This window comes from Chrysemys picta, chromosome 2 (genome assembly GCF_011386835.1).
Source record: "Chrysemys picta bellii isolate R12L10 chromosome 2, ASM1138683v2, whole genome shotgun sequence".
NCBI classification, from domain to species: domain Eukaryota; kingdom Metazoa; phylum Chordata; order Testudines; family Emydidae; genus Chrysemys; species Chrysemys picta.
In genome coordinates, this window is record NC_088792.1 from 15,003,068 (window position 1) to 15,022,860 (window position 19,793).

The following is a 19,793-nucleotide window of genomic DNA, read 5'->3' on the forward strand; positions in this document are numbered from 1 at the left end:
TCGCTTGCCTGATGGCACTTTCTGGTGTACAATCTGCCATTGCTTATAGCATATGAATAATGGTTTTCATCGTACCTTAAATCCTTAAGATCTTCAGAGGGCTCCGTGCCCATATTTCTGCTAATAAAATATATCAGTACTCTTGTCTCTCGATCTGAGCACTGGAGAGCCTCTGTGAATCAGACAGGGGAGGACGTGACCGCTTATGATGTAGGAAGGCAGGTCGTCTCTTCGTCTGTGGGTCTTGGCGAACCTCGTGAGGCTCTTTGAAGAGCTCTCAGGAATGAGTCTTATTTTGAAAGTATATGGTCTGTATTGGAGCTGCTCTTTAATGAATGGAGATATCCCATCTCCTAGAACTGGAAGGGACCTTGAAAGGTCATCGAGTCCAGTCCCCTGCCTTCACTAGCAGGACCAAGTACTGATTTTGCCCCAGATCCCCAAGTGGCCCCCTCAAGGATTGAACTCACAACCCTGGGTTTAAGCAGGCTGATGTTCAAACCACTGAGCTATCCCTCCCCCCAATTTCTTTATGTTGTGGTTCTTATTTATTGAGTCTACTTGTTATTTATTATATGGACATTACCAGAGCTAGGAGAATGCCTCTGAAATCTTTCTACAAATTTTTCCTGTACACCTCTACCCCGATATAATGTGACCCGATACAACATGAATTCAGATATAACGCAGTAAAGCAGCGCTCCGGGGGGGCAGAGCTGCGCACTCCAGTGGATCAAAGCAAGTTTGATATAACGCGGTTTCACCTATAACTCAGTAAGATTTTTTGGCTCCCGAGGACAGCGTTATATCGGGGTAGAGGTGTAATTTAAAAAAAAGATTTGCTTTGCCTGCATTTACGCCCCCAAGACTGATGAAAGTTAGAACCAGGAATGCCCCAAACAGCTTTTAAACTCTTAGAACTTGTTTGGTTTTCCTCCTTGACGCTGGTTCGTGTTCGGTGAATATTTTAACAAGAGGGTCTCTTAGAAGGAATTAGTAATCCTGTTTACTATGGTAGTGCCTAGGAACCAACCAGGAATGGGGACCCTTTGTGCTAGGCACTGAATAAACACAGAGTCTCGGACAGCTGCTGCCCTGAAGAGCTCACAATGTAAGTAGACAAGACAGCCGCAGGGCAGGGGAAAGAGATGAAACATACAAGCAAAGTGAGCAATGTGATTGTAATAAATGTCATTAGTTCCATGACTTGTTGAGGGTGAGGGGTAAGTTAGGAGGAATAATTGGGAAGGGATGTTTGTAGAGAAGATGAATTTTAAGGGCTAGATCATCACAACCCTTGCTAGGCTGTACAGGGAAGTGAGGCAATCCCCGCTCCCTCCCTTGCTCAGGGTGTGACTCTGGGTATGGGAGGAGAGTAGGGAATAGTCACGGGATTCCCTCTGCTGTAAGCAAGTGGGTGGGGAATGGGCAGAGGTGGGGAAGGAGAGGAACCCTGGCTCTGCTCCTTGCTTACCAGAGGTGCTCCAAACAAAGGGGTGAATCACTTACTGCTTCCCAAAGCAAAGGGGGACCAGGGGAGGAAAGCAGTTCATGTTCTAGTCTGTTCCTGTGGTGCTGCAGACATGCATAATCCCTTACTTGGGGCAGATTGTGGTGCTACAAGGATCACATTACTAAGGAACTAAGACCAAATTTGAGGTCCTTACTCACTACTTCCTTAGTCATTATTCAACACCCTGAGACTCCCATTAAATTAAAGGAAATTTGAAAATGATCCCATCAAAGATACTCCATAGAGTTCCGTTCCCCTTTCAGACCACTATCAGGAGGTGATTCTTCAAGGGGCAGAATCTCTCTTATAATGAGGGGGAATAGAGGGCATGTCATCTCAGTATCAAAGGAGAGGATCCTACTCACCATATTTCATAGTCTCAAAAAAAAAAAAAAGGACAGAGAGTGGAGACACATTCTGGACCTACGTCAACTAAACATCGTTATTCAAAAGTTGAAATTCAGGATGGTTATGTCAGCATCAGTAATCGAGGGTTTGTGGGTCTTGACATGAAGGATGCATAGTTTCATGCAGACATTCATCCCTCCTACAGAAGGCGCCTGCAGTTTATGGTGGGCCAAGAACATTCCCAGTTCAGAGTCCTTCCCTTTGGGCTAGCAACAGCACCCAGAGTGTTTACAAAAGTTTTCTCTGTGGTGACAGCCCAAATAAGGTCTCAGAGTTATACAGTTCTCCCATATCTGGATGATTGGCTTTTAGTAGGTTGCTCCTGGCAGAAGTTTAAGTCGGTGATGGGATTTCTGCTTCATCTTCTAGTAGTCCTAGGCATCTGTATAAACGAATAAAAGTCTGTTTTTATCACCCACACAGATGATAAACTTCATCAGAGTGACACCAAACTCTGTTTCCACAAGAGCTTTCTTTCTACTCCTGAGGGAATTCTGCATCAAAAAAGCAGGTTCCCAGAGCTCCTGAAAACATCAGCCCGTTCCCTGAGGAGGATCCACCCCTTCCCAGACCTCCTAACTTAAGAGGGGGGCAGAATCAGACAGCCCAATCCAGACTCGCTCCATCTCATGGGCCTAGTGTTTGGATAGGCATCGGAAATAGAACGCCCCAGTTGGGTATCTCTTCAGGCTATCCATACCCAAAGTAGGAAAGGTTCAACTACAGCCTGCTACTTAGCTGAATGCAGACGTTTCTCTACCTGGGTGCAGCGTAGTCGGTCTACTGCAGATATTTTGGTCATTTTAGATTATTTCCTGCCTCTAAAAAACTCCAGGCCTTTCCATTAGCTTGCTGCAAGTCCATCTCACAGTGATTAGTGCTTTCCTCCCTCTGGTAGACGGACTTTGTTTTCACCCACCTAACTACAGTAAGATTTGTGAGGGGCCTAGTCAGGACATTTCGACCAGTGGTCGGACCTCAATCTCATCCTGTCAACACTCACCAGACCACTGTTTGAACTCTTGGCAACATGCTGAATGTCCCACCTGTCCATGAAAGCAGCATTTTTAGTTGCTATCACTTCAGCCAGGGTTTTGTACGAGTTGGGAGCCCTCCTGGCAGACCCTCCTTATATGGTTTTTCCACAGGGAAAAGGTAGCCCTTCACCTTCAACCTAAATTCCTCCCATGGTTACTTCTGAATTCCGTGTCAACCAAAGTGTCCACTCACCTGCCCCTTTTCTGAAACCCCTCACTTCTGCTGAAGAGAAAAGACTTCGTTCCCTCAACATCAGGCAGGCCCTGGCAGTCTACCTGCAGAGGATCAAATCAATCAGAAAATCACCAAGACTTTTTCTCGCCATCGCAGAAAGATTGGGAGGCCAAACAACATCCTCTCAGAGAATCTTTAAGTGGGTTTCTGGGTGCATCATCAAGTGCTACAGGTTACCACGCGTACCTCCTCCTGATGGAGTCAGGGCACAGTCCAGAAGGGCACAAGCTGCCTCTCCAGCATCCCTGCAGGATGTTCCAATACTGGATGTATTGGGGGGAGGGATAGCTCAGTGGTTTGAGCATTGGCCTGCTAAACCCAGGGTTTTGAGTTCAATCCTTGAGGGGGGCCACTTAGGGATCTGGGGCAAAATCAGTACTTGGTCCTGCTAGTGAAGACAGGGGGCTGGACTTGATGACCTTTCAAGGTCCCTTCCAGTTCTAGGAGATGGGATATCTCTATTAATTTACATAATTTATTTTTAATTTACACTTGAAGAAGAAATGCAGGTTACTTACCTGTAACTGGAAGTTCTTTGATATGTGCGGTCCCTATCTGTATTCCACTACCCACCCTCTGTCCCCTCTGCTTCAGGCCCTGTTGGATTCACAGTAAGAAGAGGGAACTGGAGAGTCGTTGGCCTGTACTGCCTCTGATGCCCTTGGTCAGGAGCATGAGGAGATCTATTACATATCTGCCAGCCAACAGTAACTGCTTGTTAGACTTCCTGGACGTGGGCGCATGGCACGCAGGCATACCCACGTGTGGAATACAGATGGGGCCACACATCTCAGAGGACTTCCAGCTACAGGTAGGTAACTTCCATTTCAGTCCAGGCAGAAGCAATGAGAGAAGAAGCTGTGAGCACCTCGAGCATCTGCGTTAGTCATGAGTGAAATTCCCCCCAGCACAATTCCCATGTACCCAGGGCCGGTGCAAGGATGTTTCCCGCCCTAGGCCAAACTTCCACCTTGCGCCCTCCCCCCTCCCCGAGCCCTGCAGCAGCTCCCCGCCCCGCCTCCCGCCCTGAGGCGCCCCCCCTGCGGCAGCTCCCCACCCCCATCCGCCCTGAGGCAGCCCCCCCTGCGGCAGCTCACCCCCCCCGGCCCAGGGAGTCATGCGGCAGCTCCCCACCCCAGCTCACCTCTGTTCCGCCCCCTTCCCGAGCCCCGCGGCAGCTCTCCATCCCCCCCTCCGCCCTGAGGCGCCCCCCCCCGCCCGGGGAGCCGTGCGGCAGCTCCCCACTCCAGCTCACCTCTGCTCCGCCTCCTCCCCAAGCATGCCGTCACTGCTCCACTTCTCCTGCCTCCCAGGCTTGCGGTGCCAATCAGCTGTTTGGCGCCGCAAGCCTGGGAGGGAGAGAAGCAGAGCGGGGCGGCGTGCTCAGGAGAGGAGGCGGAGCAGGGGTGAGCTGGGGTGGGGAGTTCCCCTGCATGCTGCTCCCGCCCCCTTACTTGCTGCAGGCGGCCCTCCCCGCACCCCCCTGTCCCCAGCTCCCTCCACCTAAATGCCACCGCTGATGGGGCGGCCGAAGATCCGGCCACCGCGATCGCCGCCGAAGAAAATGCCGCCCCACAAATGCTAGTGCCCTAGGCGACCGCCTAGGTCGCCTAATAGGTTGCACTGGCCCTGCATGTACCACACATGGGCAGCTGAGCCGCAATATACTAAGTCTGCAGAAGAGAAGGGACAAGAGAGAAGCATCAGCTGGCTGGCTCCTGGAAGAACAGATTCCTGGGACTGACTTACTGGGAATATCCTGGAAATATCCTGTAAGTGGTGTCATGTTCTTCCAAACACAGCAGATACTTTCGGAATGTCCTGGCTCACTTGTGTGTCACTGCCCTGGCATAAACTAACCTACGCAAGGGTCTGTCTCCACTGTTAACTTGGGCCCTTGCTCAGGAGTTGCCCCTACCACTCCTCCTGTCCACACACAAAATCCTCTCACCCAAGTTAGTGGGTTTTTCAACATGGGTTCGCTGGCCTTAGGGAAGCCATAGGCTAAAACCCGAACAAGGCTTTCACAGGGGATGGTAACCTGCCCACTTTGCAGTGAGTATGCAGGCTAAATCAAGTGCTGATAATCTTCCAGTGCCTTCCCGTAACCCCCCCTCTCGCCCCCGCCCCCGTGTGTCCAGAGCACAGACAAGTTCTCCCACAATTCAATGGGAAAGAATCAGAGCAACTGCTATGCCAAGAACCATGGGATGTGCCCCCAGAAATCTTAACGGCACACATGCAGCACGAAGGAGGACACACTAACTCCAGGAGGGCTTTGCAGTTTGGTCTCTCACACCTGGGCTAGGCTAAGGTCGGTGCTGATCCCCTGAGTTAATTCTGCCATGAAGACATACTCAAGGGCAGCAGGCATCATAGAGCCCTCGTCTTCCCCTTCCCACCAGGAAAATAAGCTTGTCCCCACCCCGCTTGGCTGAGTTAGTGCAGCCCTCCTTGATGAGTATTCCATGTGGCTTGGAAATGGGCAGAGGTGTGGGGAGAGCTTTCCCCTCTCCCTCCCCTCCCACTCCTTCCCCCTCTCTCACACCTGCACAGGGACAGGCAGGATGCATGGGGAGAGTATAGGTAGTGTGTGTGGCTTACAAAGCACTCCAAAAACTCAACACAATGCAGCTGAAACCACAGAGTCTGGGCTGCTTTTGCATCCATCCCACACAGCACCATCTGGTTCACATGGCTGAAAACTCATCCTGATTACTTCAGGAGGTTCCCCAGCCTTGGGAAACCCAGCAAAGCTCTAGGGCAGAGATTGCACTGGGGGCTGACATGGATTCACGTATTCAGCAGCAGAGCAACACCATGGGGGATCCAAGTCTCTTGCCAGCTGGCTGGCATGGACTGGAAATCCTGCAGTCATTCAGCCCTAAGGGAGGGAATATTTTGCTTCAGTTTCTAGATACACCCTCTAGCTAAAACCCTGTTGACAGGCTCTGGAGGGAGCTGCTGTAACAAATACATGTGGTATGGGCAAGAGACCCAATTACTGTTCTAGCCATCACTCCCACTGCTAGGGAGTAGACCACAGGTCTCATCTCCATGAACCTGGGACTGTACCAATGCACTAAAGCAGCAGTTCTCAACCAGGGGTCTGGGGACCCTGGGGGGCAGTGAGCAGGTTTCAGGGGGTCCTTTGAGCAGGGTCGGCGTTAGACTCGCTGGGGCCCAGGGCGGGAAGCCGAAGCCCTGCTGTGTGGGGCAGAAGCCCGGGGCCTGGAGCCCCACCACCTGGGGCTGAAGCTGAAGCCTGAGCATCTTGGCTTTTATACGCAGAAAAACAGTTGTTGTGGCACAGCTGGGCTGTGGAGTTTTTTATAGCATGTGGGGGTGGGAGGGGCTCAGAAAGATAAAGGTTGAGAACCCCTGTGCTAAAGAAATCTTTAATACCACGTATCAGAGTGGTAGCTGTGTTAGTCTGTATCCACAAAAACAACGAGGAGTCTGGTGGCACCTTAAAGACTAACAGATTTATTTGGGCATAAGCTTTCGTGGGCTAAAACGCACTTCTTCAGCCGGTGGCACCTTAAATCTGTTAGTCTTTAAGGTGCCACCGGACTCCTCATTGTCTTTAATACCAGTGATACTCAGACTGTTGCTTTCAAGCTGCAAGTGGCTTTTAAAGTGTCTCCTGCGGCTCTTTGCAGCACATGATATTAATACACTGTGTGATTTAATTACTAACCAATCTAAGTTATTAACCAATCAGGATGCTTTTACTATGTTATTAACCAATGTATTTGATAAAATAAATAATAATACTTGGTCAGTCATTTTGCTGGCATGATAATAATAATTATATATATTTATACACACTCTATATTTCCCATCATACTGTTTAATATGACTATATAGTACTATAGTAAATGAAACAATGAAATCACACTTCTGTGGCTCTTTTGGGTAATGCTGATCTCTAATTTGGCTCCTGTACCACTGAGGTCTGGGTATCACGGCTTTAACTAATACTACTAGTAGGCCCTGTAGCCTCTTTTTAGGACAGCCACTAGGGGGCAGTGTTACTCACTTATGCACACAAAGCCAATGCATTTCACTGCAGGCAGCCCACATTAGTGGAAAAGAAAAATGCTTAAATTCTGGTTTTTAGATGGCAGGGTTTTAGAAAGGGGTATTAAAAACCAGAGGGAACAGGGGGGCTCCTCCAGATTTATTAATGTATTATAAAAAAAACCTTAATTGATTTGAACTGTGCAAAACAATTGCACTGATGCCATTTACAGATCCAGATCTCTGCCTGGCTTTCCCCAGGGAATCTTGGAGTGAGTTCTGAAAAGAATGCTGAGCTACAGACTTTGGGTCTGTGAGTTCAGCAGGACTTAGCACTGTGCATGCACAGTACAGACACCAAGGTCAGGGTTTTTCCAATCCTGGGCCATCTCTTGTGCATGGTCGCTGGGTGCCAAACACTGTACTGAGTGACCAGGAGGTGTTATTCCCATGGCTTTATCTGAACTGTGTGTTAAAACACCCAGGGGTGAAAGTCTCTCCTGAAAGTCTGTACACCAGCAAAGTTTTTGCACAATTAGTATGGTTGCAGTGGAGATGGGCAGGAGTGGGTTAATGGGAACCTCTTCTTAAAATTATTCTGTACAGGTTCTTACACCATGCTCATCACCATAGTATTGGAGTGTCTTCTAGCAGTGCATTAAGCAACGGGGCTAACGTTTGTTACTTGTGGTTCAGTCTCACTCTTCCTCTTCCCAAGAGAAGAATTGTGTGTGCAGTGTAGTGCCTTCTTTCAGTAAGGTTTTGGGTGTTATTTTTACATGTATATGCTCTCTGTGTGCATTAGAGAAAGCAGGTCAAAGGGGAGGCTAATATGACGGGGAAAGGAGTCCAGGAGAGCTGGCTGTATTTTAAAGAAGCCTTATTGAGGGTGCAGGAACAAACCATCCCCATGTGCAGAAAGAATAGCAAAAATGGCAGGCGACCAGCTTGGCTTAACAGAGAAATTGTCCGTGAGCTTAAACACAAAAAAAAAGCTTACAAGAAGTGGAAACTTGGACAGAGGACTAGGGAGGAGTATAAAAATATTGCTTGAACAAGCAGGGTTGTAATCAGGAAGGCCAAAGCACAACTGGAGTTGCAAGGGATGTGAAGGGTAACAAGAAGGGTTTCTACATGTATATTAGCAACAAGAATGTCAGGGAAAGTGTGGGACCCTTACTGAATGGAGGCGGCAACCTAGTGACAGATGATGTGGAAAAAGCTAAAGTACTCAATGCTTTTTTTTGCCTCCATCTTCACAGATGAGGTCAGCTCCCAGACTGCTGCACTGGGCCCAACGGGTAGTGATGAACGGTTCGATGTCTAGTTGGCAGCTGGTATCAAGCGGAGTGCCCTGGGGTCTGTCCTGGGGCCAGTTTTATTCAACATCTTCATTAATGATCTGGATGATAGGATGGTTTTCACCCTCAGCAACTTCGCAGATGACACTAAGCTGGGAGGAGAGATAGATACAGGGCCGGCTCCAGGGTTTTTGCCAGCCAAAGTGGTGGGGGGAAAAAAAAAAGCCACGATCGTGATCGGTGGCAGCTCCACCGCGCCACTTTCTTCTTCGGTGGCAGCTCCTTTCCTTGGAGAGGGACCGAGGGACCCGCCGCCGAATTGCCACCGAAGAGCCCGACGTGCCGCCCCTTCCCCTTGGCTGCCTCAAGCACCTGCTTGCTGGGCTGGTGCCTGGAGCCGGCCCTGGATAGATATGCTGGAGGGTAGGAATAGGGTCCAGAGTGACCTAGACAAATTGGAGGATTGGGCTAAAAGAAATCTGATGAGGTTCAACAAGGACATTGTGGGTGACAGGAGCTGAATGCTGTGCTATACTATCCATACACTACAATTTTTCAGGAAATGTCTCCTCTCACCTCAGTTTCTCTTTTGGGACAGTGGTTTGCTTAAGCCGGAAAGCAAATGAATAGATTCCCCAGTCCCATCGCCTTCCTTGTGCCACACACAACTAGAGTGCGAGTGTTTTATCACAAGCCACATGGAAAGTGGGATTTAGGCAGGAGACCCTGGTTAAAATATCCAGAGCCCATGTCAGACAGAGACATTAGTGGAATCCTTTTCAAACCGTGACCTGTGATCAGAAATTGTCAAAAAAAAATTGAATTTTGACTCTGGTGAGTTTTTTTTTTTTAAATGGAGAACACCCCCCAAAAGGTATTTTGACATGTGGATCCAGAGGCTCTGAGTTCAGTCCCTGCAGGTGACCTGACCAGGTGCCTCATTACACTTGTATGTGGTGTACAATGATGATGATTTTCCAGATACAGACAATGAAATGCTTCCAAACCTCATGGTACCATGTCAAAAATTCCTCTCTCCTCCACCCAACGCCCCCTGTGTCTAGGGAAGCGCACTCCCACCCACCATTCTTCTTGCCCAGCTGCATTTTTAAGTCCCTGCCCTTGCCTGGAGCTCAATAGCTCAGCCATATATATCTTTAAAACAAAAGGAGTTCTGCGGCTGTGCTGACTTCTGGGGTGTGTGACTAATAGATCACCTGGAACCGTAGCCTGGGACATTTTGTAACTCCCTGGCAGAAAAGGCTACAGATCATTCCAGATGAATGAAGCCCTAAGTAGTTAAAGTTCCTATGAATTAATCAAGCTGTTCTCTGCTGTGTACATCATTTAAATCACCAAAGCACTCCTACCGGAATCGGTTGGTGGCGTTCTATTTTCACGGCAGGGAGCCTGTGTGTAGTATCACAGAGAGCTTTCCCTCAGCCTCCCATCCAAACCCAGGATGCAGCTAGGAATTTTAAGTTGAGACACATACAGGCTGTCTGAGCTGCTGTTGCATTCCCTTCTACTTACGCTGGAGCACTTGTAATGAGCTCCCAAAGTAGGCATCCCATTTCCACAAATTTGTTGGTCTCTAAGGTGCCACAAGTACTCCTGTTCTTCATTTCCACATTGTGAAGTCTGCACAGTCAGTGCAGTTAAACAGAGAAGTAATAGCATCTTAGTAAAAAGCTGGATGAAGAGCCAATCCTCCCCCACCCCCACCAGTCTTTAGATGAAATATTGACACTAGAAAGTGGAAGTGATGCTTGTGGGCCTTTACCTGCCTACAGCTCGGAGCAAGGACATGAACTATGGGCCTGATTCTTCTCTCCACTGTAAATCAGGAGTAACCTCACTGAAGTTAACAGAATTACACCAGTGCATGCAAAGGGAAAGTCAAGCCCACCAACACAAGGTAATGATACAATATATGTATTTTGTATGTGTTTGCACACATACAAAATGGGAAATGCCTGCCTAGGAAGGAGCACTGGGGAAAGGGCTCTATGGATCACAAGTTAAATATGAGTCAACAGTGTAACACTGTTGCAAAAAAAAGCAAACATCATTCTGGGATAGGGTGACCAGATGTCCCGATTTTATAGGGACAGTCCCGATTTTGGGGTCTTTTTCTTATATTGGCTCCTATTACCCCGCACCCCATCCCGATGTTTCACACTTGCTGTCTGGTCGCCCTATTCTGGGATGTATTAGCAGGAGTATTGTAAGCAAGACACGAGAAGTAATTCTTCCGCTGTACTCCGCGCTGATTAGGCCTCAACTGGAGTAGTGTGTCCAGTTCTGGGCACCACATTTCAGGAAAGATGTGGACAAATTGGAGAAAGTCCAGAGAAGAGCAACAAAAATGATTAAAGGTCTAGAAAACATGACCTATGAGCAGGGGTGAAAGTAAAATTGAAAACTTACTGGTAAGGGGCCCAGCTCTGTGCCCCCGCCTCCCAGAAGGGGCAGGGCCTCGGGCGGAAGGGGCAGGGTTGGGGTCAGCGTCCCCCAGCCAGCCCATCTGCGCTGCCTGGCCCACACCACCTGGGGCTCCAGTGGCGATTTAAAGGACCCAGGGCTCCAGCCGCCACTACCACAGCTGCAGCTGGAGCCCCGGGCCCTTTTAAATCACCAGACCCAGGGCAGCTGCTCTTTTTGCCTCCCCCCCGCATTGGCATCCTGGTGGGGGCAAAGGGGGCAGTGACAATAAAGTGCTGCCGCGGCAGCGCTTTAAGCAGGGTCCTTTGCCCCGGCAGCATTTTAAAGTAAGGCGGTAGGGGCCGGTACTGGTGGCCACTTTTTACCGGTACGCTGTACAGGCCTGTACCGCCTTCTTTCACCCCTGCTTATGAGGGAAGATTGAAAAAATTAGGTTTGTTTAGTCTGGAAAAGAGAAGACAGAGGGGACAGATAACAGTTTTCAAGTACATAAAAGGTTGTTACAAAGAGGAGGGAGAAAAATAGTTCTCCATAACCTCAGAGGATAGGACAAGAAGCAATGGGCTTAAATTGCAGCAAGGGCAGTTTAAGTTGGACATTAGGAAAAACTTCCTAACTGTCAGAGTGGTTAAGCATAGGCGCTGACTCCGTGGGTGCTCCAGGGCTGGAGCCCCCCCAGGAAAAAAAATGGTGGGTGCTGAGCACCCATCGGCAGCCCCCCATCAACACCTCTCCCTCCCCCCAGCGCCTCCTGCCTGCTGGCAGGCCCCACCAATCAGTGCCTCTCCTTCCCTCCCAGCACCTACTCCTACCATGGATCAGCTGTTTTGCGGCATCTCGAGGCACTGTGGGGAGGGGAGAGAAGCGAGGGCAAAGTGCGCTTGGGGGAGGGGGTGGAATGGGGCAGGAGCAGGCATTGGGGGAATTGGTGAAGTGGGGGCAGGTCCTGGGCGCAGCCAGGTGGGGACCCCCCCCCCCCGACAGGTTAGAAACTTGGCACCTATGTGGTTAAGCACTGGAATAAATTGCCCAGGGAGGTTGTGGACTCTCCATCATTGGGGATTTTTAAGAGCAGGTTGGGCAAACACCTGTCAGGGATGGTCTAGATAATACTTAGTCCTGTCTTAAGTTCAGGGGATTGGACTAGATGACCTCTCAAGGTCCCTTCCAGTTCTATGATACTGTTGGCCCTACCCAAGAGATGAGATGCTTCATCTACTTCATCCACCCTGGGCTTCTGGTTTTCCCCTTCTTCCTAGCCCTGCCCCTTTCCCTCCCTTCCCTCCCTTTTCCAACTCAAGCTGGAGCTGCTACTTGAGAGGAAGTGCTCAGTAACATGGATGATGATTGTCTCTTTCCCAGGAGGAATATCGTTGTCCCGATACTCTGTCTCTTCAAGCCTTCAGGAACTGGAAATCTGCCAGTTGTACCCAACAGCAGGTCTTCCCCACTAGGTTCTTGTTGATATTGACCTTCTCCTAGTGATTTCAAATTAGGAGTCAATAAAGTGTCCCTTCAAGTAGCCTGTTGGCACTTAGATACCTGGGTGAGAGGTACTTCAGAATCCCCTAAGAGAGATTTTACAGTTTGACCTACTTGGCAGGAGAAGACACCTTTCAAGAAGCCAGCCAAGTGAACCTGCAGTGGAAGTCGTACAAGGCACATCTATATGCAAGACCCAAGGTGTTCTTCAAGGTGACACATGATTCACTAGAGAGGCTTTAAATCTTTAATGGAAAATTGCCCTTTGTCCCATAATACATATACTGTAAAGGGCTTTAAATAATAGCTGCTCGTGTGGCCCTGAAAGAGGTCACCATGTGGCTGAACTCGATAAATCTGGACATTTGCTGAATTGACTTTGCCAAGAAGCATACTACAGCTGAAAAATGAGAGCTGCAGGAACAGGGTATATGGGGCTTGCAGAAGCAGCCACCGTGCTGTTCTGCAGAGTGCTTTGTTCCTCATTAAAAGGCTGATCCGGAGCCTGTTGAAGTCAAGGGGAGGCTTTCAGCTGACTTTGAGAGGCACTTGGATCAGGCCCAAAGCCACTCATCAAAGGGGCCTGATTAAAAAAAAAATAACTGGGAGAGAAGGGAAAAATGGTTTGAGTTAAGTAAGAGCAGAGAAACTCTTGCTCAAAGCTCAAACCAAAGCTGATTCCCGTGTGCCCCCAGCTCTTGCTGGTTTTGTCTGATGCAGGTGAGTGGTTTTTGTCTCTTGCATGTCTCTCAGCCGCAAAGGGCTTGTGTACAGGGGAGATTTTTCCAGTTATACCAGTACAGTTCAATGCTCTAGTTGTACTGTGTAATGGGGCAAGACTCACCACTGTGGCGCCTCCTGTCGATCATCCTGGGAATTAGCCCTTTGACCCAGGAGTGCCCTCTGCAGGCTGGTGTCTCGGGCCCCCATGTCCCTCCTGGACCCCGGTGCCCCTTCTGCCGGGATTCTGCCCCCTTCAGTACCCCACAGTCTCTCTGGGTCTCCCCTCCCCAGGGAACCCCCAACCCCCTATCCCCACATCACCTCAGTGGCTACTGCCAGTCACCATCTAGCCCCCTTTCGCTGGGACTGACTGCAGTCTGTATAAGCCAATCATCACAGGCAAGGGGGGTTGGGACCGGCTGCCTCTGCCTACCCTGGGCTGCACTCTTGCACCCTAGTACCTTTCTGGCCTTTGACAAGGCCGCAGCCTGGGGCTTTTCCAGGTGGGAGCTCCCTTGCCCTATTCCCCAGCCCTGCTCCCCTCAGGTACTCTGTTCAGCTTCCCAGCAGCCAGGCCTTCTCCCTCTAGAGACAGAGAGACTGTCTGCTTCTGGCCCTCTTATATGGGCCAGCTGGGCCCTGATTGGGGCGTGGCCACAGCTGAGGCTGCTTCTCCATTCAGCCTTCCCCAGCCACAGCCCTCCCCAGGGCTGCTTGTAACCCCTCTGGGTATACATACTGGTATAACCCTGTGTGGACACTCTTATCCCAGAAGAAAAGTGGGGTTTTTTGTTTGTTTGTTTGTTTTAGCTTAAACTGCTTCCAAAGCGACATAAGCTAAACTGGTAAAAAACCCTCTTGTACCAGAATCAAAGCATCCACACAGGGAGTTATACTGATATAGCTAGAGCAGGGGTCTCAAACAACCGGCCCGCGGAGCTCTTCTCTGCGGCCCACCAAGCTCCCCGCCCCCAGGTTATTTTATGTGGCAGCTAAGCTCCCTGCTCGCTGCTCCCCAATGTTTGGGGCCGGGTCTCTCCCCCGCCTGCTGCCTCCACACGTCTCCCCCGAGTGTCCCCTGGGCTCACTTGCTGCCCCCTCATTGCCCTGGAGCCTGCAGCTCATGCTGACTCTGCTCCGCTCTCCTCTGCCAGCGTCCGGCATCTCCTGCTGCCGCAGGGTCCTAGTGCCCCCTTCCACTATGGCCAGGGCAGGCTGCCCTTCCCCTGCCCTTCTGCCTTAGTCCTGAGCCTCTCCAATGCCCCAAACCCCTCATCCCCAGCCCCACAGCCCTCACCCCCTCCTATCCCCAAACTCCATCCCAGAGTCTGCACCCCCCACCCCCTGCCCCAGCCCGGAGCCTGCACTCAGCACCCAAACTCCATCCCAGAGCCTGCACCCCAGACCCCCTCCCCCACCTAAACTCCCTCCCAGAGCCTTAGGCAGGTGGGGGTGGAGTTGGGGGGGGGGCAGGTTCTGGGCACCACCAAAATTTCTACAAACCTGCCACCCCTGGAAGAGGCAGAGCAGGGGTGGAGTGGTGGTGCAGCCCAGTGCAGTGGTGGGGCTTTAACAGAAGTAAATCTAAGGGCATGTTTTGTCCTTTGAGTGTGGTGCATTACTGTTGGTGGCGCTTAGCACTTTCCAGGAAGGAGTGGGGAGGAGCAGGGAACCGTGCGCTCAGGGGAGGAGGTGGAGAAGAGACGGGGCAGGGGCGGGGCCTCATGGAAGGGGTGGGGTGGGGGCGGGGCCGGGGGCAGCGGGTGTGTGTGTGTGTGTGTGTGTGTTAGTGTTGCGGCCCTCGGGCCAATGCACTAGTCCTCATGTGGCCCTCCTGGTCATTTGAGTTTGAGACCCCTGAGCTAGAGTGTCTTAATTCACACCTGCATTATACTGGTATAACTGCCTATGTAGACAAGCCCTAAGAGTCTTCCAATGTATTGTTCCTTTCTGAAATTCTGATAGCTCCAGATCCATGGTAGGAAAGCTGGTAGGCATCTGCTCTATGATAACCCATATCAGTTTTCTCCATCCTCTGCTTCATAAGCATACGTTGTTACAAAACCAGGAAAGAATATCTTCGCTGTAGCCAAATAGCAAAACCCTAGCTGTGTTTCATTACTACATTGTATTGAAAGAAACCCAAACCATGAATGCTTCCAGGTTCTGGCCATAAAGTTTAAGGCAGCCACCTGAACCATTGTGGCACAAGGAGGATACAAATTTCCTCCACTGTGGTGGAGAAGTTGATCAACCCCACTGGTGAAACTGCTTTAATCCAATGAAGTTACAAACTCTGCCAATGGGGCTTTCCCACATCAACCACTCTGATAGCTCAGCTGTGGCTTCGAGCTGCAGACCTGGGTGTCTAGAATGGTGGCATCCAACCTCTTCAGCCTGAGGGTCAAACATCTTCCAGCAAGGTCCGGGGGCTGCAATCAGGATGTTGGGGGCAGATCCTCTGCCGGCTCTGCTCCCTTTAGAGCACTCCAGTGGCAGAAGCCAGTCACAGGACAATGAAAATGATCAGGGGGCTGGGGCACATGACTTATGAGGAAAGACTGAGGGACCTGGGCTTATTTGGTCTGCAGAAGAGAAGAGTGAGAGGGGATTTGATAGCAGCCTTCAACTACCTGAAGGGGGTTCCAAAGAGGATGGAGCTCGGCTGTAGTGGTGGCAGATGACAGAACAAGAAGCAATGGACTCAAGTTGCAGTGGGGGAAGTCTAGGTTGGATCCTATTGGGATCCAGGAAGTGCTAAAGGACCTCCCCCCAGCCTAAGGGGAGGATCCATGGGACCTGGAAACCAAGTGATTCCGGGGGACAACTAATGAAATAACAGGGACAGGAGTGCGGTCAAAGGGAACCTGACAGGGACACCGAGCCGAGAACCCCGGACAGCGCCCACTGCTCCTCGAAGGCATCAAGGGAGCCAGCGGACGCCACCCAGAGGAACTCTGCCCGGATGCATGAATGGACAGAGGATCGGAAATAGGCCCCACAGTCACAGGCGTCTCCATTGGGAGGTCTAGGTTGGATATTAGGAAACACTATTTCACTAGGAGGGTGGTGAAGCACTGGAATGCGTTACCTAGGGAGTTGGTGGAGTCTCCTTCCTTGGAGGTTTTTAAGGCCCAGCTTAACAAAGCCCTGGCTGGGATGATTTAGTTGGGAATTGGTCCTGCTTTGAGCAGGGGATTGGACTAGATGACCTCCTGAGGTCTCTTCCAACCTTAATCTTCTATGAGTCTATGATTCTATATCCCACTTCTGGGGACTCCCTCAGCGTGGGAGTCTCACAGAATTGGCACAGCTGCAGGGCCGGTGCTACCATTTAGGCAAACGAGGCGGTTGCCTAGGGTGCCAAGATTTGGGGGTGCCAAAAAGCTGTGCCCCCAATTTTTTTTACAGCGTTCCTACGCCCCCTCCCCGAGCGCGCGGTCGATGCTCCACTTCTCCCGCCTCCCAGGCTTGAAGCGCCAATCAGTTGTTTGGCGCCGCAAACCTGGGAGGGGAGGAGAATTAGAGCGGGGGCAGCGTGCTCGGGGAGGAGGCAGAGCAGAGGTGAGCTGGGGTGGGGAGCTGCTGTATGACTCCCCGGGAGGGGGGAGCTGCCGTGGGGGGAGGGCGCCTCAGGGCGGAGGGGTGGGCAGGGAGCTGCTGCAGGGCTGGGATGTGGGGGGCGCAAGGTGGAAGTTTCGCCTAGGGCGCGAAACTTCCTTGCACCGGCCCTGCACAGCTGGCTCCTAAGCCGCCTTTCATAGATTCTAGGGCTGGAAGGGACCTTGAGAGGTCATCGAGTCCAGTCCCCTGCCCGCATGGCAGGACCAAATACTGTCTAGACCATCCCTGATAGACATTTATCTAACCTACTCTTAAATATCTCCAGAGATGGAGATTCCACAACCTCCCTAGGCAATTTATTCCAGTGTTTAACCACCCTGACAGTTAGGAACTTTTTCCTAATGTCCAACCTCCTCCTTATGATACCCTTTTAGATACCTGAAAACTGCTATCATGTCCCCTCTCAGTCTTCTCTTTTCCAAACTAAACAAACCCAATTCTTTCAGCCTTCCTTCATAGGTCATGTTCTCTAGACCTTTAATCATTCTTGTTGCTCTTCTCTGGACCCTCTCCAATTTCTCCACATCTTTCTTGAAATGTGGTGCCCAGAACTGGACACTATACTCCAGTTGAGGCCTAACCAGTGCAGAGTAGAGCGGAAGAATGACTTCTTGTGTCTTGCTCACAACACACCTGTTAATACATCCCAGAATCATGTTTGCTTTTTTTGCAACAGCATCACACTGTTGACTCATATTTAGCTTGTGGTCCACTATAACCCCTAGATCCCTTTCTGCCGTACTTCTTCCTCGACTGTCTCTTTCCATTCTGTATGTGTGAAACTGATTTTTCCTTCCTAAGTGGAGCACTTTGCATTTGTCTTTGTTAAACTTCATCCTGTATACCTCAGACCATTTCTCCAATTTGTCCAGATCATTTTGTATTATGACCCTGTCCTCCAAAACAGTTGCAATCCCTCCCAGTTTGGTATCATCCGCAAACTTAATAAGCATACTTTCTATGCCAATATCTAAGTCGTTAATGAAGATATTGAACAGAGCCGGTCCCAAAACAGACCCCTGCGGAACCCCACTTGTTATGCCTTTCCAGCAGGATTGGGAACCATTAATAACTACTCTCTGAGTATGGTTATCCAGCCAGTTATGCACCCACCTTATAGTAGCCCCATCTAAATTGTATTTGCCTAGTTTATCGATAAGAATATCATGCGAGACCGTATCAAATGCCTTACTAAAGTCTAGGTATACCACATCCACAGCTTCTCCCTTATCCACAAGGCTCGTTATCCTATCAAAGAAAGCTATCAGATTGGTTTGACATGATTTGTTCTTTACAAATCCATGCTAGCTATTCCCTATCACCTTACCACCTTCCAAGTGTTTGCAGATGATTTCCTTAATTACTTGCTCCATTATCTTCCCTGGCACAGAAGTTAAACTAACTGGTCTGTAGTTTCCTGAGTTGTTTTTATTTTCCTTTTTATAGATGGGCACTATATTTGCCCTTTTCCAGTCTTCTGGAATCTCTCCCGTCTCCCATGATTTTCCAAAAATAATAGCTAGAGGCTCAGATACCTCCTCTAGTAGCTCCTTGAGTATTCTAGGATGCATTTCATCAGGCCCTGGTGACTTGCAGGCATCTAACTTTTCTAAGTGATTTTTAACTTGTTCTTTTTTTATTTTATCTGCTACACCTACCCCCTTCCCATTAGCATTCACTATGTTAGGCATTCCTTCAGACTTCTCGGTGAAGACCGAAACAAAGAAGTCATTAAGCATCTCTGCCATTTCCAAGTTTCCTGTTACTGTTTCTCCCTCTTCACTGAGCAATGGGCCTACCCTGTCTTTGGTCTTCCTCTTGCTTCTAATGTATTGATTAAAAGTCTTCTTGTTTCCCTTTATTCCTGTAGCTAGTTTGAGCTCATTTTGTGCCTTTGTCTTTCCTGCAACCTCTGGCACAGGGGGCTTGTAAGGAGGGTCACAGAGAGAGAGTGGCTGGAGACTGTTGTGTCCCAGTTACCTTATGGACCTTAGCGGAGTATAGCCACCTGGTGCAAGTTAGAATTCCTCCACCGCTGGGCTGCTCTGGGTGGCTGTCTGAGGGAGGGAAGCCATCCTTTATTAGCTGCTCAGGCAGAGCCCGTCAATCTCCTGTCAGTGCTCTCCTTGGGGCTGTTACAGCCTGGCAGGGCAGCAGGCAATGGAGTAGCCAAAGCCACTACTCTCCTCCTTCCCTTGTGATGCAGCAGTTGCTAGTGCGGCAAACAGCTGCTGCAGGGCAGGGACAGCAGCTGCTCAGACTAGCACTGCCAGGCTCACAGCGGAGCCGCTCCTGGGGCAGCCGGGCAAGCACGGGAAGGTGGTGCCCTGTGCCGTCTGCCCCCTCGTAGTGATGAGGCTGATTCAAACACTTCCATTTCAACGTCATAGAGCCTGGCTCAGGAAACACATTTTCAATTCCTAACCAAACACGCGTTTTCTGCTCAATGCACAGTCACCCTGGAGTGGCGCGTGCTGGGAGCCACTGCTCTAGGCTATGGCTTGGTCGAAGCATCCTCACAAAGGGGAGAATCGCACGGGAGACAGCTAACCAAAGCCACTAATATGGATCCTACTCCAACAACAAAGTTAGAGCTGGGGACCCCCACACTGCTGCTCTGCCCAGCCTTTCATAGGCACTTACCTACCCCCATTATCATCCTACCTGAGCACCTCACAATCTCTTTAAAGTAAGTTAATGGAAATATCTTATTTCCTAGAACTGGAAGGGACCTTGAAAGGTCACTGAGTTCAGCCCCCTGCCTTCACTAGCAGGACCAAGTACTGATTTTGCCCCAGATCCCTAAGTGGCCCCCTTAAGGATTCAACTCACAACCCTGGGTTTAGCAGGCTAATGCTCAAACCACTGAGCTATCTCTCCCCCAAAGTGTATTTATCTCCCCAGCAGCCCTCTGAGGGAGGCAGGAAGAACTGCCCAGTTACAGATGGAGAAAGGAGGCAGAGACTAAGTGACTTGCTCAAGGTGACCCAGAAAAATCTGTG

At 50.2% G+C, this 19,793-nt stretch overlaps 1 long non-coding RNA gene across 1 annotated transcript; it reads right to left on the reverse strand.

Annotated features, from left to right (window-relative positions):
* Window positions 1-891: 891 nt before the first annotated feature.
* LOC135981081 (uncharacterized) lies at window positions 892-13,434 on the reverse strand. The gene is made up of 3 exons (XR_010598047.1): window positions 13,289-13,434; window positions 3,152-3,234; window positions 892-2,303 (listed from the first exon to the last, which is right to left on the reverse strand). It is a non-coding gene; the product is annotated as an uncharacterized LOC135981081 (long non-coding RNA).
* Between the last annotated feature and the right edge of the window lie 6,359 nt (window positions 13,435-19,793).